The 26,491-nt window shown below is 32.8% G+C and overlaps 1 long non-coding RNA gene across 1 annotated transcript; it reads left to right on the forward strand.

Moving 5' to 3' along the window:
- Positions 1-1,351: 1,351 nt before the first annotated feature.
- On the forward strand, positions 1,352-22,182 carry LOC130976714 (uncharacterized). Its single transcript, XR_009084739.1, has 5 exons — positions 1,352-1,563; positions 1,696-1,742; positions 3,861-4,199; positions 5,452-5,541; positions 21,464-22,182. It is a non-coding gene; the product is annotated as an uncharacterized LOC130976714 (long non-coding RNA).
- The last annotated feature ends 4,309 nt before the right edge of the window (positions 22,183-26,491 follow it).

Here is a 26,491-nt window from a genome sequence, read left to right on the forward strand (position 1 = left end):
ATCACTCTACTTTAACTTTTTATTCAGTTTTTTGGGGTAACAAAGAAAAAGAATTCATTCTAACCTTATTTGCTCACAGTATATAATATCATCATGAAACTAAATGAAAAATATTGTTCATCAAAACTCTCACAGATATATATACACTAGTTTAAAAAGGGGTATTATTTATATTTTCTATATTGGTTAAATATAACCCTAATCCCTAAACTGATATAAAACCTTATTTGGCAATTAGACAAAACTATATAAAATCCTAAACCCACAAAGAAAGTTACAACATACATTTTTTTTTCATACTTTTAATGGCAGTTAAAATTAATCATATTGACTTACTTTACAAACTATTAAAATGTTTATTTTTCTTCTAAAACACATATTATTATGACACTCTTAATGAAATCTATATATATACCCTTATTTATATTAAATATTAATGTTAGAGTGGTTAATAATCAAATTAAAATTATCTCTAAAAAATCACGTGTATGCTTTAAATTAGTTCTTAAATATAGTTGGATAATGACATGTGTAAAAATTATTTTGTGAATACATATCATCGTGTAAATAATAAAAAAATACTAACTTAATTCACTATATTATATTTTTCAGAAATCAATTTAGATATTTAATCTTTCCAAAACCAAACTAATACACACTTAATTTTTAAGGAAACATTTTGCCCATTAACACTAAATTTTATACTTGTATTCTTTTGTCAAAAATTACACATATATGTTTCTATTTTTCAAGAAATTATAATTAAATGAGACCGTTTTAATTTCTATAAATAGTTGACTTAAATCATTCTTTTTTACTTGTTCTAAAATATAAAAAAAATAACTCTTGAATGAATTTTAATTCATAAATTTTTAAACAAGCTCTTAATAATATAGATATTCTTTCTACTTTCATCTCAGTTTCCTTGAACCTCATCAATTAGAAGTTTAGAACAATAATGCTCTTCATATATATATTTAGGACTTGCTGACTAACAAAAATACATTAATTTTATTAAACTCAAATCCATCTATAATTATCTTATTTTATATTTATTAATTATCTCTAAAATAGATACATAATATTAGATATATCATGTATATAATTTTAGAATTATATGTATATAATTATAAATATTAAAATAAATAAAATAATTTTAGATTATTATCTTTTTGACATTATTCATTTTATAGTCAACAAGCAAAGAATATTATAAATAAACTAATTTCCTTCTACAAAATAACAAAATGGAATGAATCAGTTGAATTTTCTTAGCTTCTTAATGGGAATGACTGTATTCATTCTTTCTATATATACCACATCCCTTTTCATCCCTTTTCTCTCCTTCCCCTTATGATATTTATATATATAATATAACTACAAATAATATTAGCAAATATTCCTTATTAGCTTGTGAGTTGTGACAATCCATTTAACTTTTAACTTACTTCTTGCTCACTTATGAACTTCCTTTGAATTTGCCGTCACTGCCTTCTTCTTTATGTACTATATATATTATATACCTTAATCAAGAATTCAACAAGTTCTATCGAAATTATTTAAGTAAGTTCGTTCTAACAATAGAGAATATAATTTTTATTTTTTAAACATTTCTTCCTCTTCTTAATCGTTTTTTCTTTTCGTCTAAACTCATCAATCTCTACTTATGATACTTATTATCTTTGTGCACACAAGCGTATACCATAGGAGGAAAAGTAAGCCGTTCAAACTTTATTTTTCAGGTATGCATCTAAACTTTCTCTGATAGATATACGTTACAATAATAACAACCACTCGTTCAATATGGGTTCCACCATGCATATATACTCACGCGTATATATATATATAATATAGTAACATGCTCGTAATTAAGTTACATGAATAATAATAGTCAAATTGATGGATTAACTTAATTTACTATATGAAAGTGTATAGTAGTTATATAGTAATTCCTTCAGATTTTTATAATAACTTTGCAATTTTCCCTTAAGAATTATTATGTCTTGTACTTCGTCTTTCTTTATTTTTTTCTCACTTTCTTCATGCTCCTCTCTATTTTCCCTTCTATCTATTATTTGTCTAAAGTATGAAATGCTGGACGGGTACATAATCGTTGATATGTATGTCCTATATCAATTTCTTATCCTGATATATTACGTGAAAAAAAAAAACTATATAAAGTAAAAGTTGTTTTTATATATCAGTTAATTTTTTTATAATTATATTATATTTTGCAGTAAATAATTTATTAAAATTTATTTTTAGTATTATTTTATCGAATATATGTTTACTTATCATTTATGCATGCATGTTGATAGCTAATTTAATTTACTGTTTATTTGTTTCTCTCTCACCAAAACCAAAAAATAGAAGTAAAATAAATTTCCGTACCTTTTTATAATTGTTAATGTTGCAAGTGTGAGAAGTGTTGAAATTAGTCCCACATTAAAAAAATAAAGAAGAGTGAAGAGTTTATAAAATGAGAAATCCATTAACTTACCATCTTAAGATTTTGAATTAGATATAATATTTTTTCATCTTATTTTTATTAATTATTTAAAAAATTATTATATTTTTAAATTTTGTATCGCACAATAATTCCACCACTTCATAACACTAATACACGTTGGCCTGGATTGAGGGTTATAGTTTGGGATGAAAACACATGTGGGACAATCCAGATTTTATCGTTAAAAAAAAAAAAAAGCTATATTCACTGAAAATTTAAATGGGCCGAAAAAAATAAATTACAATTTTTTTATAAATTTATTAAAAAGATTTGGTAGACAAGTCTATATATATATAGACACACACATGTTTAATTTTAAGACAAAAAGCCTCAACATTAACTTAGACCTGAAATATATTTTGTAAGTCCTGGTCATTTGTATGCTAGTCCAAGGCCCTTGGCAGACCCTTGACCTAATTTGATATTTCCTTACCTATATGTAATTTTTATTTTAATTATGTATTAAAATTAACCATTACAATAAGTTATTAATATAAAATATATTTTAAAAATAATTTAAATAATGATTTGTCATTTTGACATAACAATATGTAATTAATTTTTAAATATAATTCAATAAATAATTCTAATTTAATTAAATTAGAATTAAAATCTTAATCAAATAATTTTTTTTATCAATTATCATATTTTATATAATAAATTCTATTTTGCAATTTGTAAAATATTAAACTCAAATTCCTAAATTAAGTTTAAAAATTATAACTCAACTAATTACTTTTAAAAAAGAAAAGAGAAAAAAATATATAGATGAACAGAAAAAAGATCAAAACGTAGAGACCAGAAGAATTAGAAGGAAGTAGAAGACCAAAAAACATAAAAAAAAAAGAAAAGAAAAAGTAACCAATGAAAAAATAAATAATGCAATTATATTGATTTTATCTTTTTTAACTCTTATCTGAGATCTTTTACATTCTTTCCAGTGTATGTCTTGCAGGAGAATAAGTGATGCAACATATTTTTTTTTATTCACTATGGTCGTCCCTAATTCAAAACCAATGAAAAATTTAGAAGTCGAGAGAAGAAGCAAGTGATATACTTAGATTAATGTTGTCTTCCTTAAAATTACACCTTGGATAGAAGGAAGGGGTTTAGAGTGTTTGTCTTTTATTCATTTTGTTTTATTAACTTTTTACAGATAAAGTATTGTATTTACAAATTGGGATTTAAATTTAATTTAAAGTTTAAAACCAGTTTAGATTTCTCATAATAATAAGATAGAGTAATATACATTAAGTTCTAGAGCTTGATTTATTTATTTATTTTTGGATAAACAATTATGATTTTTTATGTATAATTTGTTTCTCTCTTAAAATGTACATAAAAATTAAAGACACAGATTAAATGGATGAAAATTTGATGAATACAAGCATGATGCAAGGAACTTTGATGGTACAAACACCATTGAATGGAAAGAGCACATGAAGATATTTTTTCAATCGGTGGACTTCAAACGTTGGTTAATCATCAAGAATGGACCAAAGATTCCAAAAAAGATAGTAGGTGGTGTAGAAATAGAAAAATCTGAAGATGAATTTGACGAGGAAGACATGAATGATATGGGACAAGATTCAAGAGCAAAATATATGTTATATCATGCTGTGAATCCGGAGACATTTAAGAGAATCTCAAATTTCAAAACAGCCAAAGAAATGTGGGATGAAATTCACAGGTCAAGCGTTGTTTTAGGTTATTATTGATATAGAGAGCCATTTTGATAAAGACGTCTAAAACGTTCCTTTTTTTAAAGAAGTTTTTTAATAATTAAAATTTAACATATATAATCAATTAAATTATATTTTTTTTTAATATTAGGTCAGACAAATTAATTTGATCGAAAAATGGTGAATCAAATTTTGAATCGGTCTGCATTAATATTATTTTTTTTAAAAAATAACTACAATATCTCTATTATAGAAAATGACTAAAATACTCTTATTATATATATTAATTTTGAAAATTTTAAATTCTAACATTTTTTTCTCTAATAAGATTAGGATTTAAAGTTTTCTATATATATATATATATAGTTATTAGGATTTAGAGTTTTCTATATATATATATATATATATATATATATATATATATATATAAAATAGGGATATTTTAATTTTTTTTATAATTGAAATATTGTACTCATTTTTTATAAAATATTAATTTATACCGGTTTAAAATTTAATTTATTAATATTTTGACTATACTGATTTATCTGGTCTAATTTTAATAAAAATAACACAATTTAATTGGTTATATGTGTTAAATTTTAATTTTTAAAAAACATCTTTAAAAAAAAGATATTTTTGACACCTTTATCTAAGTAGCTCTCATTAATATATTCCAATTAAAATTTGTTACATGTTTTCATTTCTCTTAAAATTATTTATAGTATTAATTTTTGCACTATAAGGGAAGTAAATCCATTAAATAATATATAAAAAATACTTAATTAATTAAATAATTAAATAATAATACTAAAATATTAATAGAATTTATTATTTTTGACTAATAATTAATCAAAAATATTTAAAAGTATTGACTAAAAATATATAATTAGATTATTAAACTAAATATATTAAGTTGTTGACTAAAAATTATTAGTTAATATAAAATAAAGGCAACTACTTCCATGAAGATGTCAAAAACATCTTCTCATGATGATGCTTGTTTAAAAAGTGTAACTTATTTATTTAGCAACACTTTAAATAAAGGTAACACTTTTACTTCAAATAAAATCAAGTCCTACAATTTATCATCAATGGTTAAAATGATATATCTTCACATGATGATAATCATTAAATCTTCATTGGAGTAGCTACCTAAAATAAAATTGTTGGTTCTTGAATTTTTTATTAATTAATTCATATATTGTGTGCATTTTGAAATTTGTTGACTACTAGGGCATATTACTTGGCTTTATTTGGCAGGGAAGTAGAAAATGTTGAAATGAAGTCAGCGATTCCTCCCCAATTATAATCAGCACGACTCTCCAATAGATGATTTTCTACAGGATACAAGTAACGCATTACTCTTATCCCTCTCTCCAACTTGAAAATAATGCTATATTTAACACTCTTCACGTGCAAATATGTGAGATCTTACTGAATCTTACATGCATGTTCATGTGTAGTAGACTGTTAATTGTCTAAATAAAAAGAAAAAATATTTGGGAAATAATATAAATTAGTCTAAAATAATTAAAAAAAATTATTTTATATTCATTAATTGTTACTATAATAATTGTTAGAATATAATTAGGATGAATTAGAATCAATTAGTAATTAGCATATCTGAATATTTATTATAGAAAATTACATTTTTATTATTACGATTCTCTTAGTACCTATAAATATCTTTTTATATTATATCAATCCAGACAACTTGAATACACTCAATAATACACAAATCTAATCTCTTGTTTCTAACAATAATAATAATTTTAGATATATGTTATTATTATATATACAAAATTATAAATATTAAGTTAAATAACATAATTTTAAGTTATTATCTTTCTAATATTATTTTAAAAAATACATCTAATATTTTTGTTCAAACTTGTATTAAGAATATAAGTTTGGCACACATGGCATATGATTGCTACAGTGATAGAAATGTGATTAAAAATTTTCATAATCAAGTTTTGCTTGTAATTTTACTCATTAATTTAGTCATAAAATTATTATTTTAATTGTATTTTATATAAATAGTTAATTTAGTGATTGTTAATATACACGGATTGAATTTAAAATCTTATTATTACAGATACATTAGGATTGCAGTAAGCAAAATATTAAGTTTAATTATAAGGACAGAATAAGATAGGATACTAAAAATAAGATAAAAATGATAGAGACACAAAAATTAATATTTTTATATTTTATTTAATAATAAATTAAATAAAAAATAAATTATAAAAGTTCAATTTATTATTCTTTTTTCATACAAAAATTTATGAAAAAAATATAATAATAAAATATATAATTATAAAAATTAATAAAAATTAAAAAAATAAAAAAATAAATTATATCTAATCCTTAATTAATGTCTCTATGCTTTTTTTTTTTTTTATCAAAATGAATACAAAATACACTAATTTAAAATCTTGGTCCTCGCATATACGAAACAATTCTAAAACCTTATTAAGTTTGTTTATTAAGATAAACTAATTTAATTACATATTCAATTAATGCCTTCAAAAAAAAGTTTACAGATTCAACTAATAATTTTATTTTGTGAGCATGCCTAAGCATGAGTCTTAAATTTTATTATTATGGAGAGAATAACTAAAATTGTAACACCCTACCATACAGAGTCTTATGTTTAAGTCATAATTTAGAGATGTCAAGGTATTACGACCTCTAAAAGTAAAAATTTAGTACATATAGTAGTGTGAATAATGATTATAACTAGGAGCTTTTGAAGAAAAGGGGTAGAACAAAATCGCAAATTGAAAAGCACAACACTCCGATCGATAACATAACGTAACGAACAAAAGAATAAGCCAACGCAAGATTATATATAAACAAAGGAGTGTCAAAAACAGGAATATCAAAACTCAAAATCCGGTTGCGAAGATAACCGGTCCGAGCATAGCAATATATACATGTAAATAAAATAAGAAACCCCAAAGAAAACCCAAAGGGACATAAATACAGAAAACCTAATCTCCAAAACCACCTCTAAGAGGAGTCATCACAGTTTGTATTATTAGTGGAGATAACAAGTATCTAAACAAAACATATGAACTAAGATAGAGTCCCGAGAACAAAGGATCTTCGCTAATCCAAAAGTCTCCAGCATGCCTCAGCGAGAAACCTCTCGTCCTACATCTGAAAACCACAAAATACGCATAGGTGAGAACCGGAGGTTCCCAGCATGGTAACAGTTCTCACATATTTAACATGTAATATCATAGGAAAGGCAAAGGCAATCCTAGAACTTCCACCAGATAAATCAAAGCTTATAAACAGGCTAAAACCCAAAAGGACATAAATACAGAAAACTTAATCTCCAAAATCACCTCTAAGAGGAGTCATCACAGTTTGTATTATTAGTGAAAATAACAAGTATCTGAGCAAAACATATGAACTAAGATAGAGTCCCGAGAACAAAGGATCTTCGCTAATCCAGAAGTTCCAGCATGCCTCAGCGAAAAACCTCTCGTCCTACATCTGAAAATCACAAAATTCGCATGGGTAAGAACCGGAGGTTCATAGCATGGTAACAGTTCCCACATATTTAACATGTAATATAAGAGGAAAGCCGAAGGCAATCCTAGAACTTCCACCAGATAAATCAAAGCTTATAAATAGGCTAAACCATAAATGGCATCTGACTAAAGATCTTCAGTCTATCTAATACTTCCCTTTCCAAATCCTTCAGACCTCCCAACCACCAACAGGAGTATAATATAGCAAACACAGTTATATCAGACAAGAGATATACAAATAGGAGCAGGTAAGGCATTTAGACAATTAGCAAGTAATATGCAGTCAAATAAGCAATCTCAAACAATTCACATAGTATGCATATGATGAATGCCTGTCCTAATGGCTGATGATATCATCTGTCGGTTATGAAGCCAACCCGACAAGTCCTGGTAGCTAACCATTGGACTGTCCCTCTGTCGTGCAATCCCCAACTCGAGTTATTCTCAATCATCATCATGATCATAATCATAATCATACAACACCCACACTGGTGTTTATTCACGAGGGCGAGTTCATCCGGAACTTTCACAGTGTCCGGCCACCCTTACGACATAGGGTCAACAGAGTCTCGAGTCTCCACCTGGAGCACGTGGTGGCTACCCACTGCTTTCTTCCAGGGAAACTCGTGTCTCAGATAGTGGAAGTGCAACAATTCACTTTTCAATCAATAAGCATATATGCATTTCATACTCAGCCATAATTCAATCATGGCTCTGCCGTAACACGGTAATAATCCAGCCATCCGGTTCATGGTTAAATCTATAACCAGCCAATTCATTAATAATTACAGCCCTTAGACTCATGGCACATCAAGCACTTCCACCGCCATCCTCCGTATCTCATACAATCATCATTGATCATCATTGATCATAACTTTTCTCCTTGCTTCATAGGCAAGTTACCACATCCCCTAGCTTCTTTACCCCAAACTGCCGAGGATTGACGATCTCATGGATCAGTTACAAAGAGCTAGGGTTTTCTCCAAGATCGATTTGTGATCCGGTTATCACCAAATAAGGGTGGGGGGTAAGGATATCCCTAAGACCGCTTTTAGGAGTCATTACGAGTACACTGCAATGTCTTTTGGATTAACAAACGCTCCTGCAGTGTTTATGTATTATATGAACAGAGTGTTCCGTCCATTTCTGGATAACTTCATTGTTGCCTTTATTGATGACATACTAATTTATTCCAAAACTGAAGAAGAGCATGCGGAACACTTGAGAACTGTGTTGCAGATACTAAAAGAAAAGAAACTCTATGCAAAACTATTCAAATGTGAATTCTGGAAGAAGGAGGCGAAGTTTTTGGGTCACGTGGTGAGTAAATGGTACACGAAATTGTGATCTCAACTGCGCTAACAACTTGGTACGCACAATCATAATCTCAATTCTTCTTCACAACTTTACACAACTAACCAGCAAGTGTACTTGGTCGCCAAGTAATAAACCTTACGTGAGTAAGGGTCGATCCCACGGAGATTATCGGCTTGAAGTAAGCTATGGTCATCTTGTAAATCTCAGTCAGGAAGATTCAAATGGTTACGGGATTTTGATAATTAAAATATAAATAAAACATAAAATAGGATAGAGATACTTATGTAATTCATTGGTAAGAATTTCAGATAAGCGTATGGAGATGCTTTGTTCCTTCTGAATCTCTGCTTTTCCACTGCCTTCATTCAATCATTCATACTCCTTTCTATGGCAAGCTGTATGTTAGGGGATCACCGTTGTCAATGGCTACCGTCCGTCCTCTCAGTGAAAATGGTCCAAATGCGCTGTCACCGCACGGCTAATCAGCTGTTGGTTCTCGATCATGTTGGAATAGGATCCATTGATCCTTTTGCGTCTGTCACTATGCCCAACACTCGCGAGTTTGAAGCTCGTCACAGTCATCCCATCCCAGATCTTACTCGGAATACCACAGACAAGGTTTAGACTTTTCGGATCTCAAGAATACTACCAATTGATTCTAGCTTATACCACGAAGACTCCAATCTTTCGGAATGGAGGCTAAGAAATAAACACTCAAGCTCGTTTTCATGTAGAACAGAAGTGGTTGTCAGGCACGCGTTCATAAGTGAAAATGGTGATGAGTGTCACATAATCATCACATTCATCATGTTCTTGGATGCGAATGAATATCTTAGAATAAGAATAAGCTTGAATTGAATAGAAAAACAATAGTAGTTTGCATTAATTCATGAGGAACATCAGAGCTCCACACCTTAATCTATGGGGTGCAGAAACTCCATCGTAGAAAATACATAAGTGAAAAAGGTCTAGGCTTGGCCGTGAGGCCAGCCTCCATGGTCTAAGGACTAAATGTCTAGAGATTGCATCCTATGGTCAAAAGACAATAGTAAAAAGTCCTATTTATACTAAACTAGTTACTAGGGTTTATAGAGATAAGTAAATGATGCAGAAATCCACTTCCGGGGCCCACTTGGTATGTGCTTGGGCTGAGCATTGAGCTTTACACGTGTAGAGACTTCTCTTGGAGTTAAATGCCAGGTTGCAGCCTGTTTGTGGCGTTTAACTCTGGTTTGTAACCTGTTTCTGTCGTTTAACTTCAGAATAGGACAGGAAGTTGGTGTTTGAACGCCAGTTTGTATCGTCAAAACTCGGGAAAAGTATGGACTATTATATATTTCTGGAAAGCCCTGGATGTCTACTTTCCAACGAAATTGAGAGCGCACAAATTGGGTTTCTGTAGCTCCAGAAAATCCATTTCGAGTGCAGGGAGGTCAGAATCCAACAGCATCTGCAGTCTTTTTTCAGCCTCTGAATCAGATTTTTGCTCAAGTCCCTCAATTTCAGCCAGAAAATACCTGAAATCACAGAAAAATACACAAACTCATAGTAAAGTCCAAAAATGTGAATTTTGCTTAAAAACTAATAAAAATATAATAAAAAGTAGCTTGATCCTACTAAAAACTACCTAAAAACAATGCCAAAAAGCGTATAAATTATCCGCTCATCACAACACCAAACTTAAATTGTTGCTTGTCCCCAAGCAACTAAAAATTAAATAGGATAAAAAGAAGAGAATATACTATTAAATTCCAAAATATCAATGAAACTTAGCTCCAATTAGATGAGCGAGACTAGTAGCTTTTTGCCTTTGAACAGTTTTGGCATCTCACTTTATCCTTTGAAGTTCAGAATGATTGGCATCTATAGGAACTCAGAATTTAGATAGTGTTATTGATTCTCCTAATTCAGTATGTTGATTCTTGAACACAGCTACTTTATGAGTCTTGGTCGTGGCCCTAAGCACTTTGTTTTCCAGTATTACCACCAGATACATAAATGCCATAGACACAGAACTGGGTGAACCTTTTCAGATTGTGACTCAGCTTTGCTAGAGTCCCCAGTTATAGGTGTCCAGGTTTCTTAAGCACACTCTTTTTTTGCTTTGGATCACGACTTTAACCGCTCAGTCTCAAGCTTTTCACTTGACACCTTCACGCCACAAGCACATGGTTAGGGACAACTTGGTTTAGCCGCTTAGGCCAGGATTTTATTCCTTTGGGCCCTCCTATCCACTGATGCTCAAAGTCTTGGATCCTTTTTACCCTTGCCTTTTGGTTTAAAGGGTTATTGGCTTTTTGCTCTTGCTTTTTGGTTTAAAGAGCTATTGGCTTTTTCTGCTTGCTTTTTCTTTTTCTTTCTCTCTTTTTTTTTCGCCATTTTCTTTTCTTTTTTTTTCCGCAAGCTTTTGCTTTTTCACTGCTTTTTCTTGCTTCAAGAATCAATTTTATGATTTTTCAGATTATCAATAACATTTCTCCTTTTTCATCATTCTTTCAAGAGCCAACAAATTTAACATTCATAAACAACAAATTCAAAAATATGCACTGTTCAAACATTCATTCAGAAAACAAAAAGTATTGCCACCACATCAAAATAATTAAACTAATCTCAAGGATGAATTCGAAATCCATGTACTTCTTGTTCTTTTATTTTTAGAACATTTTTCATTTAAGAAAGGTGATGGATTTATAGGACATTCATAGCTTTAAGGCATAGACACTAGACACTAATGATCATGTAATGAAGACACAAACATAAACAAAAATAAAGCATAGAGAACGAAAATAGAAAAAATAAATAAATAGACAAGGAGATTAAGGAACGGGTCCACCTTAGTGAGGGTGGCGTCTTCTTCCTCTTGAAGAACCAATGGTGTTCTTGAGCTCCTCTATGTCTCTTCCTTGCCTTTGTTGCTCCTCCCTCATAGCTCTTTGATATTCTCTAATCTTATGGAGAATGATGGAGTGGTCTTGGTGCTCCACCCTTAGTTGTCCCATGTTGGAATTTAATTCTCCTAGGGAGGTATTGATTTGCTCCCAATAATTTTGTGGAGGAAAATGCATCCCTTGAGGTATCTCAGGGATTTCATGATGAGGAACTTCCTCATGCTCTTGTTAAGGTCCATGAGTGGGCTCTCTTGTTTGCTCCATCCTTTTCTTAGTGATGGGCTTTTGAGATGAATCTCTCCATCTCCCATGACTCAGAGGTGGAAGCAATTGCCTTTCCTTTCCTCTTTTTAGAGGTTTCTCCGGCCTTAGGTGCCATAAATGGTTATGGAAAAACAAAAAAGCAATGATTTTACCACACCAAACTCAAAGTGTTTGCTCGTCCTCGAGCAAAGAAGAAAGAATGAAGGAGAAGAAGAAGAAATTGTAAGAGATGGAGGGAGAAGGGAATTCGGCCAAAGGGGTATAAGGGGTTTGTGATGTGTGAGATTGAAGGAGTGATGAGGGGTATATATAGGAGTGGGGGGGTTGGTTCGTGTATTTGGGGTTTGGGTTTGGGAGGAAAAAGAGTTTTGAATGTGAAGGTAGGTGGTGTTTTGGGGAAAAGTGAATGAGGTGGTTGGTGAAGGGTATGAAGAGGAGAGAAGAAGAGGTGGGGTAGGTGGGGATTCTGTGGGTCCACAGATCCTGAGGGGTCAAGGACTTAGCATCCCTGCTCCATTGAGGCATGCAAAAACGCCCAAGAGTGCAATTCTGGCGTTAAACGCCAGGTTGTTGCTTGTTTCTGGCGTTTAACGCCAGCTTTTCTCCCTTTCTTGGCGTTTAACGCCAACTTGATGCTCTGTTCTAGCGTTAAACGCCAATCTGGTGCTTGTTTCTGGCGTTAAACACCAGCTTGATGCTTCTTTCTGGCGTTAAATGCCAGTCTGATGCTTCTTACTGGCGTTTAAACGCCAGTAAGCTCTTCCTCCAGGGTGAGCTGTTTTTAATGCTGTTTTTCATTCTGTTTTTTATTTTTCATACATTTTTGTGACTTCACATGATCATCAACCTAAAAAAAATATAAAATAGCAATGGAAAAATAAATAGATATAATTAAATAACATTGGGTTGCCTCCCAATAAGCGCTTCTTTAATGTCAATAGCTTGACAGTGAGCTCTCATGGAGCCTCACAGATAATCAGAGCATGGTTGGGGCCTCTCAACACCAAACTTAGAGTTTGGTTGTGGCCTCCCAACACCAAACTTAGAGTTTGAATGTGGGGGTTTTGTTTGACTTTGTATTGAGAGAAGCTTTTCATGCTTCCTCTCCATGGTTACAGAAGGAGAACCTTGAGTCTTAAATTCAGGGTAGTCCTCATTCAACTGAAGGACTAATTCTCCTCTGTTAACATCAATCACAGCTTTTGCTGTGGCTAGGAAGGGTCTGCCAAGGAGGATGGATTCATCCTTATCCTTCCCAGTGTCTAGGATTATGAAATCAGCAGGGATGTAAAGGCCTTCAACCTTTACTAGCACGTCCTCTACTAGTCCATAAGCCTGTTTCATTGATTTGTCTGCCATCTCTAGTGAGATTCTTGCAGCTTGTACCTCAAAGATTCCCAGTTTCTCCATTACAGAGAGTGACATGAGGTTTATCCCTGACTCCAGGTCACACAGAGCCTTCTCAAAGGTTATGGTGCCTATGGTACAAGGTATGAAGAATTTTTCGGGATCCGGTTTCTTCTGAGGTAATGTCTGCCTCATTAATGCACTCAGTTCATTGGTAAACAAGGTGGGTTCATCCTCCCAAGTCTTATTACCAAATAACTTGGCATTTAGCTTCATGATTGCTCCAAGGTACTTAGCAACTTGCTCTTCAGTAACATCTTCATCCTCTTCAGAGGAAGAATACTCATCAGAGCTCATAAATGGCAGAAGGAAGTTCAATGGAATCTCTATGGTCTCTGCATGAGCCTTAGATTCCTTTGGTTCCTCAAAGGGGAATTCCTCTCTACCCAGAGGACGTCCCATGAGGCTTTTCTCACTGGGATTCACGTCCTCCTCACTCTCTCCAGGTTTGGCCATGTTGGTCATGGTTATGGCCTTGCACTCTCGGGATTTTTTTCTGTATTGCTTGGGAGAGTACTGGGAGGAGTTTCAGTAATCTTCTTACTCAACTGAACCACCTGTGCCTCCAAATTTCTAATGGAGGACCTTGTTTCATTCATGAAACTTAGTGTGGTCTTGGATAGATTAGAGACTATGGTTGCCAGGCTAGAGTGGCTCTGTTCAGAATTTTCTGTCTGTTACTGAGAAGATGATGGAAAAGGCTTGCTATTGCTAAACCTATTTCTTCCACCATTATTGTTGAAGCCTTGTTGAGGCTTCTGTTGAGAAATTTAGATGATTTCTCCATGAAGGATTATAGGTGTTTCCATAGGGTTCTCCCATGTAATTCACCTCTTCCATTGCAGGGTTCTCAGGATCATAAGCTTCTTCTTTAGAAGATGCCTCTTTACTACTGTTGGATGCAGCTTGCAATCTATTCAGACTTTGAGAAATCATATTGACTTGCTGAGTCAATATTTTGTTCTGAGCCAATATGGCATTCAGAGTATCAATTTCGATAACTCCCTTCTTCTGAGGCGTCCCGTTGTTCACAGGATTCCTCTCAGAGGTGTACATGAACTGGTTATTTACAACCATTTCAATGAGTTCCTGAGCTTCTGCAGGGGTTTTCAGATGAAGAGATCCTCCTGCAGAATGGTCCAATGACATTTTTGACAACTCAGACAGACCATCATAGAATATACATATGATGCTCCATTCTGGAAACATGTCAGAAGAACACCTTTTGATCAGTTGCTTATATCTTTTCCAAGCTTCATAGAGGGACTCTCCTTCCTTCTGTCTGAAGGTTTGGGTTTCCACTCTAAGCTTGCTCATCTTTTGAGGTGGAAAGAATTCGGCCAGAAAAGCACTGACCAGCTTATCCCAAGAGTTCAGGCTATGCTTAGGTTGTGAATCCAACCATGTTCTAGCTCTGTCTCTTATAGCAAAAGGGAAAAGAATAAGCCTGTAGACCTTGGGATCAACTCCATTGGTCTTGACAGTGTCACAGATTTGCAAGAATTTAGCTAAAAACTGATGAGGATCTTCCATTGGAAGTCCATAAAACTTGCAATTCTGCTGCAATAGAGAAACTAATTGAGGCTTAAGCTCAAAGTTGTTTGCTCCAATTGCAGGAAGTGAGATGCTTCTTCCATAGAAGTTAGAAGAGGGTGCAATGAAGTCACCAAGCATCTTCCTTGCATCTCCACCATTGTTATTGGGTTCGGCCATCTCCTCTTCTTTTTCAAAAAATTCTGTCAGGTCCTCTCCAGAGTGTTGTACTTTAGCTTCTCTTAGCTTCCTCTTTAGAGTCCTTTCAGGTTCCGGATCAGCTTCAACAAGAATGTTCTTATCCTTGCTCCTGTTCATATGAAAAAGAAGAGAACAGAAAAGAAGAGGAATCCTCTATGTCACAGTATAGAGATTTCTTTATGTGAGTAGAAGAAGAGAAGAATAGAAGAAGGAGAAGACGAAAATTCGAACACAGAGAAGAAGGGGGGTTTCGAATTTGAGTCGAAGAGCAGTGTTTTTTTGTTTTTATTTTAAAAATTAGTTAGAATTCGAAAATTAAGAGAAGAAATAAAATTAAAATTAAAATTTGGAACAATTAGTTAATTAAAAGAATTTTGAAAAAGGGTGAGGAGTTTTCGAAAATTAGAGAGAGAAAATTAGTTAGGTGGTTTTGAAAAAGATATGATTGAAATAGAAAACTTTCAAAATACAAAAAAAAGTCAAGTAGTTAATTGAAAAACATTTGAAAATCAATTTTGAAAAGATAAGGAGTTAGAAAAGATTTTGAAATTGATTTTGAAAGGATATGATTTAAAATTTATTTTGAAAAAGATTTGAAAAGAAAATTTAAAAAGATTTGATTTTTGAAATTAAAGTTGATTACTTGACTAACAAGAAACTAAAAGATATGATTTTAAAATTTAGAGATTGAACCTTTCTTAATAGGCAAGTAACAACTTGAAATTTTTGGATCAAAACATTAAATGCTAGAAATAAATTCGAAATTATAAAATAAAAGTAAGAAAAAGGTTTTGAAAATCAAATTTTTAAAATTTTCGAAAAGTATTAAAGGAAAAATGAAAAAGATTTTGAAATATTTTAAAAAAAATCGAAAATATCAAAAGAAAAATGGAAAAGATTTGATTTTGAAAAAAGATTTGAAAAGATAGAATTTTGAAATTGAAATTTATGAATAAGATAAGGAAAGATATATTTTTTATTTTTGAATTTTTAATGAGGAAAGAGAAAAACATAAAAATGATGCAAGACATAAAAATTATGAATCAAAACAAAAAATGCATGCAAGAACACTTTGAATGTCAAGATGAACACCAAGAACATTTTGGAGATCAAGATGAACATCAAGAACTTATTTTTGAAAATTTTTAAGAAAAGAAAAACATGCAAGACACCAAACTTAGAAATTTTTAATGTTGAGAAACTAATGATTCTAAAATGCATATGAAAAATAAGAAAAGATACAAAATAAGAAAATCACAAGATTAAACAAAGACAATCATCAAGAACAACTTGAAGATCATGAAGAACACCATGCATGAGTTTTTTTTCGAAAATTTTTTTAGAAAATTAAAAAGATGCAATTGACACTAAACTTAAAATTTGACACTAAACTCAAGCAAAAAAACACAAAATATTTTTGATTTTTATGGTTTTATAAAAATTTTTTTGGTTTTTTTCAAAAATTATTTTGGGAAGAACGAAAAAGAAGAAATTTTTTTATATTTTCGAAAATAAAAAATAAAAAGCTTAAAAATAAAATAAAGTTACCTAATCTGAGCAACAAGATGAACTGTCAGTTGTCCAAACTCGAACAATCCCCGGCAACGGGGCCAAAAACTTGGTGCACGAAATTGTGATCTCAACTGCGCCAACAACTTGGTACGTACAATCATAATCTCAATTTTTCTTCACAACTTCGCACAACTAACCAGCAAGTGCACTGGGTCGTCCAAGTAATAAACCTTACGTGAGTAAGGGTCGATCCAACGGAGATTATCGGCTTGAAGCAAGCTATGGTCATCTTGTAAATCTCAGTCAGGCAAATTCAAATGGTTATGGGATTTTGATAATTAAAATATAAACAAAACATAAAATAGGATAGAGATACTTATGTAATTCATTGGTAAGAATTTCAGATAAGCGTATGGAGATGCTTTGTTCCTTCTGAATTTCTGCTTTCCCACTGCCTTCATTCAATCATTCATACTCCTTTCCATGGCAAGCTGTATGTTAGGGGATCACCGTTGTCAATGACTACCGTCCGTCCTCTCAGTGAAAATGGTCCAAATGCGCTGTCACCACACGGCTAATCAGCTGTTGGTTCTCGATCATGTTGGAATAGGATCCATTGATCCTTTTGCGTCTGTCACTACGCCCAACACTCGCGAGTTTGAAGCTCGTCACAGTCATCCCATCCCAGATCCTACTCGGAATACCACAGACAAGGTTTTGACTTTTCGGATCTCAAGAATGCTGCCAATTGATTCTAGCTTATACCACGAAAACTCCGATCTTTCGGAATGGAGACTAAGAGATAAATACTCAAGCTCGTTTTCATGTAGAACGGAAGTGGTTGTCAGGCACGCGTTCATAGGTGAGAATGGTGATGAGTGTCACATAATCATCACATTCATCATGTTCTTGGGTGCGAATGAATATCTTAGAATAAGAATAAAGTTGAATTGAATAGAAAAACAATAGTACTTTGCATTAATTCATGAGGAATAGCAGAGCTCCACACCTTAATCTATGGGGTGCAGAAATTCCATCGTAGAAAATACATAAGTGAAAAAGGTCTAGGCTTGGCCGTGAGGCTAGCCTCCATGATCTAAGGACTAAACGTCCAGAGATTGCATCCTATGGTCAAAAGACAATAGTAAAAAGTCCTATTTATACTAAACTAGTTACTAGGGTTTACAGAGATAAGTAAATGATGCAGAAATCCACTTTCGGGGCCCACTTGGTGTGTGCTTGGGCTGAGCATTGAGCTTTACACGTGTAGAGACTTCTATTGGAGTTAAACGCCAGGTTGCAGCCTGTTTGTGGCGTTTAACTCTGGTTTGTAACCTGTTTCTGGCATTTAACTTCAGAATAGGGCAGGAAGTTGGTGTTTGAATGCCAGTTTGCATCGTCAAAACTCGGGAAAAGTATGGACTATTATATATTGCTGGAAAGCCCTGAATGTCTACTTTTCAACGCAATTGATAGCGCGCCAATTGGGTTTCTTTAGCTCCACAAAATCCATTTCGAGTGCAGGAAGGTCAGAATCCAACAGCACTGCAGTCCTTTTTCAGCCTCTGAATAAGATTTTTGCTCAGGTCCCTCAATTTCAGCCAGAAAATACCTGAAATCACAGAAAAAATACACAAACTCATAGTAAAGTCCAGAAATGTAAATTTTGCTTGAAAACTCAAGTCCCTCAATATCATGCTAGCGGGTGGGTTGGGCTGTTACAGATGGTATCAGAGTCGGAGCCCGGATCGATGTGCCAGCGAGGGCGCTAGGCTCCCTTAGGGGGTGGATTGTAAGGTCCCACATCAGTTGGGGAGGGGAACGAAGCATGCCTTATAAGGGTGTGGATACCTCTCCCTAGCATGACGCGTTTTGACAAGTGAGTGTGGGAAACTTCGGCTATCATCCCTGTCGTCAAATGCAAAACCGTGAGGCCTTGTGTGTTAAAGCGGATAATATTGTGCTAGCAGGTGGTCTGGACTGTTACACCTAAAATAGCAAAAATAGCTTCTCAACTCTTGGCCAACAAATCCTCTCGCAGATTGCAGGAATTATCATAAAGGAAAAATTGGGCTCACATTACTTCTCTTCTCATTATCGCTCTTGAAGGCACTTGCTGCGTCGGACCTTGGCAACTGGTGGCTCCAATTGTTGTAGCCATCATTATCTTCATTGTTTAGCATACTATGGGAGTAACAACATGGAATGGCCTGGGGTATTCTTAGGTTAGTCTGTTCAATAATTGCAGCTCCTTTCCTTGAGTGAATCGCATTTAAACTGCCATCATAGTAGCTTCTCTTCTCTCTCGTTCTACCACTCTTGTAGCTACTTATCTTGGCATTGCTAGTGTTTGACTAATCTGTAACAGGGGAGAGAGATGGGAGTTACCCGGATGGTTACAACTAAGTCAGAGAGTGGGTTATTGCTATATCGGGGTTTTGGTGCATGTCAATTTTTTCAATCCGTGTTTCGTAAAAAAAAAAAAACTTTCAAATTTGTTGGTAGCAAGTCAAATAACCTAAAATCATGTTCATATTTGAGGTTTTCTTTCACCTATCAATCTAAATGAGTAAATGGCACCAATTGGGCTACTCTTAAGTTGGCATCTCTCTTCTTTTGTTAATATAGTTGTGATTGAATTAATGATAGTATTTGGGTTTGTGGATGGATAATAGAAGAATAAGGCAGTTGGTATAGGCATTTGATTACATAATCCAAGTGAGGTTGAGTAAGCCGTCTCTTTTTTAATTTGGTTGTCACCCAACTTTGATAAGCTAGACTAGATCCAAACTCTCTTGTACAAGTGTAATTTGGATTATAAATTTTGATCTGGAAGCAATTGCTTACAATATTCTAGACATAATAAATGAGCCATAGACATTTATTCTGTGTATTTTCTGCATTGTTGGTTGTAAGGAATTTTTTTAGTTAATTTGAAGGTTTTTTTTTTATTAATTTGAACGGCATTTTTTTTGTTAAAGTTAGTTCTAGTAAAAGTTATTAAATTTAATTATCTATCAATACATTAAAAAATTTTATATTTTAAAATTTTCATAAAAACTTATTTAAAACCTTAGGAAAATCATTATTTTAAAGTAAATATTCAATTTGGTGCAAATGAATTTTAAGTTGGACATTTTTGTTAGTCACCAAACACAAAATATTTAAGAAAGACAATAAATTGATTGTTCAAAATTATCATAAATTTTGTGTAATTTAAATAAATTTGACGTAAATGTGCAATGGATTTTTATTTTTATTCCAATGAATGGAATCAATTTTCAAGCGTTTATAAGGAGTTATACGTTTGATACCATTCAATAAAATAAATTTCAATAAAATTAAATGAGATAAGGTGAAATGAACAAAAAAACAACGGTATATTCTGATTCAGCATAACCTGTTTGCCTGTTCATTCCTATTAGAGGATTCTCATCCTCATACACATGCAACTACATGTGATACTAACATGATGGTTTGTTGGGTTAGTCAGTTCAAGGGCAGTTAAGTCAGATATAACAAACTTTTTTCTCTCCTATAACTATACATAACAGACCATGTACCAAGGAAAGACTTAAAGCATTTTACTTTTTAACTTTTCAGAACAAAGAAGCTCATTCTTTCTTTCACTCATATAGTCATATGTAATTTCATTATGGTATCAGAGCGCTCCATGCATGTAGGAGATTTTGTTGTAATTCTAATTCAATTGCTTAGAGTTGTTCTTGTTGTTTTTTTATTTTCTTCTTCTTGAATTATTTTTTGGAGTTCTTGCTCTTCTTTTTTTCTTCTTTGATTTGCTTTCCTTCAATCACTGAAAATCAAATGTTCTCAAGTACTTGTGATGTTTGCAGCAGTTGTAGTGATGATTGATCTGATGAATGCGTATTATCTTCATCTTAGCGAGAGTCCAGGATAAATACTGATCTCCTATCTCTCAATGAAAGCAACTACTACTTCTGGTCATAAGCTATATTGATGATAGCATTAGAATCCAAGAACAATGTTGGTTTTTTCAATGAAAGCATCATTGAGTCTCCAATCGGAGTCAAAAATTTTCACTATATACTAAGTTTCAAGAGTTCTTGATAAATCGCTACAACAATAAATATTTGATTTACACTTTTCAGTATATGTTTACAACTCTTATACCAAGTCATCTTAAAATTTCTTTTTTTAAGAACTTCAAAGACTTTTAACTTTAAGTTTTTACCTTGAATGCTTAATATAAATTTTGAATTCTTATCGATTATAGCTCATCGTATACAATAAAGAGCAAATATAACTCATCTTGAATAATGGATAAATATATATGTTAGACTTAAGTATAAGCAAACCCAACTTTTATAAAGTGTATGCTCTGCCTTTGTCTTAACAAAGGAGTTTTCACAGCTAGCTACCGATTTTAAAGAGGTCTTGTTACTTCTAATTTTTGTCAGAAATGTTATCTTGCTCTAAAAGATATTAACCATTGCTTTTGGACTTTCCAAAAAGCTTGTCAGATTTGGATTAACTTAAACTTGGGAATGACCACTGTGGATTCTAGTTTGGATTTTGTGTCTTGGATTCGTTCTAACCTCAACAAAAATGAGTTCCTCTTTGCAGCGGCCTTTTGGTGGATTTTGAGGGATAGGAACAATGACATCTTCCATCAAGATGATCTATGGAGTAAGGAGAAAATTGTTCACTTGGCTAAACATGCTGCTCGAGATTTCTCCAATGTCGTTACCACACAAAAATATATTATTCCTCTTTGCAATATAACTGTGAACCACCTCCAATGAATGTCTGTAAAGTGAACTGCAATGCAAGTGTTTTTAAAAATGAGCAATTAGCCGGCTTTAGGTGTATTATTAGAGACACCATGGGAATTTGGATAAAAGGTTGTTCTACCAGTATATCTCTTTTTAGTGTTCTCTGCTGTGAGCTTCATGCTATTTGGAGAGGGCTTGTTATGGCTTGGGATTGCAAGTGCAAAGAAGTCATATGTGAAACTGATAATCTTGATGCGTTTCTTCTTGTTTTGAATGACTCTTATCTGCTTGACAGGAATTAAAGAGACATTCCAGCGCAATTGGACAGTTACTTTAGTGCTTATCCAGCGCATAACAAACAGAGCGGCTGATTTAATGACTAAGACTGCTGCTTTAAACAAGCAGGTGTACTTGGAATAGTTGCTGTCCCTTAATAATTTAGACATTATTATTAGAGAAGAGTATTACTCTTTCTTTTAGGTCATTTTTCTTTGTGTTATGTTCCATTGCCAAAAAAAACCAACTTTTATTACTTAAAATGTATATACCAAATTGTAATCATACATTTAATATGAGAATGAGAAGCTTGTGAAAATTATAATTGATGAAAAGCATATCAAAAGTGTTAGGTAATTGATGGTAAATAAAATGGTACGATGTAAATTTACGTGTCCCTCATATTCTTTATTAATTAGGATTAAATTAGTTATACTTTTAATTTAACTGTATATGTTGAACGGTTTTGTTTAATTTAACTAACGAGCTGCTTGGTGGTATTTAAATGAAGAGAGATCGACACATGTTTCATTCAGGTTCTAGGTTTGTCACTATTTAATTTGCATTTTTTCAATTAATTCTTATTTTTTAATCGTAGTCCGACAACTATATAGTCTATAGTTTTCATCCTAAGTTAGACCACGGTTTCTATAAAAATACTCCTTCCGCTTTTGCCATAAAAGTATAGTGTTCGACAGTTCATTATCCATATTATAAAAGTTTATATAAGAATATTTTCTGTCTATTTATATAATTTTTACTATTCCAGTTTCTTTTTAATTTAATTATTTATATTCTATTTTAAAACAACCAATCATTTTTAATGCGCATAATAATAACTATTAACTAATGTAATAAAATTTTTTAATTCCATAGTCAACAATTTTGAGTTGAAACTTTAAAAATGAACATGAAGGTTTATAAAAATAGAGTGTGTTTTTTTACAGAAAAATAAATTTTTATTTATAAAAATAGCCAAATAGTACTTACACATAATAAAAAATTTAGTTTTACAACTGAAAATAAGATAATATCTTTTATATTGAACTAAATTGATACCAAATATAGTATTTGATTATAAACAATTTTAAAAAATAAAAACAAATCTAAATATCTTTTATTTATAAATCTATCTAGATATGCTGTATTTAGATATTTTGTTCAATATATATATATATATATATATATATATATATATATATAGTTGTCGTTGCACTTTACAAAACACCACATGTGCACTTGACAACTCTGCCAGACTTTGAGACTTTGACTACGTAATTATTGAGGAACTAGCACAATCATGCATTTGTTTTCTCTGCTATTTCTTTCAATCCTCTACCACAATTATCTACACCTTACAATGGCTACAGGCAGCAGTTTTCCGTTCAAGTGGTCATCCATTTCTCTATGGATGTGATATGATTCTTTGGTGGTGATGAAAAACTTACTTGATAAATAAAGAGATAAAAATATACGATTATATATATTATTATATCAATTTTTAATAAATGAAATCAATTTCTATTTTACATTATTAATTTTAAATAAAATAATTAATTGTTAATTCAATTAATTTTAAATCAAATTAAATTAATTTGTAAATTGTGTTCCAATTTGTTCCTAACTTGCCTAGGAGTAAGAAAAGCTTACCTAAAATGTCTGTCACATGGAAAACAAGAATAAAAATCCTAAAGCGTCGTGACTTTGATATTAGACACTAGAGAGGTTAATTTAATTTTATGGAGGTAAAGGTAATGAATCGGAAGCAAGAGGATTCAGGACTTCCCATTGAAGATTTGTCATTGGTGCCCGTGTTAATGGGATTAATTTCCCTTAAATATGATTAGAGTTTTATATGGAAAGTTTTAAAAATTTAATAAAAAATTATCTATTTAAAATTTTAAATAATAACGATGAGTCGATGACTTGTCAAAAAGTGAATTTCTCCAAAAGAAATGCTATATTAGGAGATCAATAATTGTAGGTTTAATTTAATTATTCTGTTGGTGTTTATAGTTTTGCAAAATTTTTAATTAGATCTTTATATATTTTTTTTAATTGAGTCCTTACACTAATTTCTTTTAATTGAGTCCCTATATTTTTTTCTTTTTATTTGAGTTCCTGTACCAAATTTTTTATTTTTAGTTGGGTCTCTATACAATAAAGTCAATTACTACCAAGAGAGACCTAATTGAAAAAAAAAATAGTGCAGGGACCCAATTAAAAGAAAAAAAGTATAAGAACCTAATTGAAAATTTTGCGAAACTATAGGGACCAACAGAGTAATTAAACCAATATTTTATTGATCCTTATAATTTTATTAAATTTATAATTAAGTTTATATACTTTTTTTTAATTGAGTTTCTACGTTACTTTTAATTTTATAATTAGGTCATTTTTAAAACTAGGAGCCTTTGTAGAAAAAGGGGTAAACAAAAATCGCAACTCGAAAGCGCAACACTCCGATCGATAACGTAACGAACAAGGATAACCAACGCGAGATTATATATATAAAGGAGTGTCAAAACAGGAATATCAAGACTCAAGATCCGGATGCGAAGATAACCGGCCCGAGCATAGCAATATATACATATGATAAAATAAGGAAAACCCCAAAGGAAACCCAAAGGGACACAAATACATAACCTATTTTCCAAATCTCCCATAAGAGGAGTCATCACAGTTTGTATTTTTAATGGAGATAAAAGTATCTAAACAAAACATATAAACCAAACATAGCCCCGAGAACAAAGGATCTTCGCAAATCTAGAAGTCTCCAGCATGCCTCAGCGGGAAACATCACGTCCTGCATCTGAAAACCACAAAATCCGCATGGGTGAGAACCAGAGGTCCCCAGCATGGTAACAGCTTCCACATATATAATACATAATAATAGAGGAAAGCCAAAGGCAATCCTAGAACTTCCTCCAGATAATATCAAAGCTTATAAACAAGCTAAACCATAAGGGCATCTGACTAAAGATTCTTCAGTCTAACTAATACCTCCCTTTCCAATTCCTTCAAACCTCCCAACCACCAGCAGGAGTATAATATAACAAACACAGTTATATCAGACAAAGAATATACAAGTAGGAGCAGTTAAGACATTTAGACAATTAGCAATTAATATGCAGTCAAATAGGCAATCTCAGACAATTCACATAGTATGCATATGATGAATGCCTGTCCCTAGTGGCCGATGATATCATCTTGTCGGTTATAGAGCCAACCCGACAAGTCCTGGTCGCTAACCATTGGACTGTCCCTCTGTCGCGCATCCCCAACTCGAGTTATACTCGTTATAAACTTGATCATAAACATGATCCATATCCATCACCCTCACTGGTGAATATTTCGGGGGCGAGCTCATCCGGGTCTTTCACAGTGCCCGGCCACACTTACGACATAGGGTCACCAGAGTCTCGAGCCTCCACCTGGAGCACGTGGTGGCTAGCCACTGCTACTACCCAGGGAAACTCGTATCTCTGATAGTGGAAGTGCAATTCACAATTATCAATAATTCAGCATCAACATGCATGAATTCTCATCCATGGATCAACATCCATATCAGCCATCCAGCTCACGGTTCAGTCCAGAACCAGCCAATAATCATAGCATACACAGCTATTCCGGCTCACGGTTAAATCCATAACCAGCCAATATTCATAGCATACACAGCTATTCCGGCTCACGGTTAAATCCATAACCAGCCATTTCATTAACAATTACAGCCTTTCGGCCCATGGCATAACAAGTACTTCCACCACCATCCTCCGCATCTCACATAATCATCTTGATCCTCATTGATCATTCATTTTTCCCTTGCTTCACTCGCAAGTTACCTCATTCACTAGCCCCTTTCTAATAGCTAGGCATGTCATAATGATTTAAGACATAAATGGTGAGATCGGAGGCTTAGAAGTATGAGATTTGGCTTTCAAAACTCAAAAATCAACTTTGGGATGAAAACAGGGCCACGCGTACGCGCACTCCACGCGCACGCGTGGATGGCCTCAAAAACTCATCGACGCGCAAGCGTCATGCACGCTAACGCGTGGATTCAAAATTTGCCAATCGACGCGCACGCGTCAACCACGCGTACGCGCGGGTGTTCTCGTGCCCCAGGCACAACACTGGCACAGTTCTGGCATAACTCTCTGGAAAATGGCTGGGCATTGGGTGCAGCACAATCGGCGCGCCCGCGCACATCACGCGCACGCGTGGATGGCACTTTTCGGAAGAACGGCGCGCACGCGCCAGGTGCGCCCACGCGCAAGGGGTCATTCTGCTAAAAATTTTCTAAGTTAAAAGCTGCAGAATTCACAGATTTAAACCCCAATCTTCCAACGGACATAACTTCCTCATTTTAAATCGTTTTTCACCCGTTCTTCGAACGGCATGGACATCCCGGACCCAATTTCATTTTTAAACAGATTTGGTACAAAACGGAGATCCGTAGTCCAAGTTATATCCCGTCAAAGTATGCCCAAAAACCATATTTTCATACAAAACCACAATATGCCATTTTCAAAACAAACTATTTTCAACTCTTTTCAAAGTCAATCAAAACATGCCAATTTCATCCCTTTTCTTTGAAATCAAT

The sequence above is a fragment of the Arachis stenosperma genome, chromosome 4, assembly GCF_014773155.1.
Source record: "Arachis stenosperma cultivar V10309 chromosome 4, arast.V10309.gnm1.PFL2, whole genome shotgun sequence".
Classification (NCBI taxonomy): domain Eukaryota; kingdom Viridiplantae; phylum Streptophyta; class Magnoliopsida; order Fabales; family Fabaceae; genus Arachis; species Arachis stenosperma.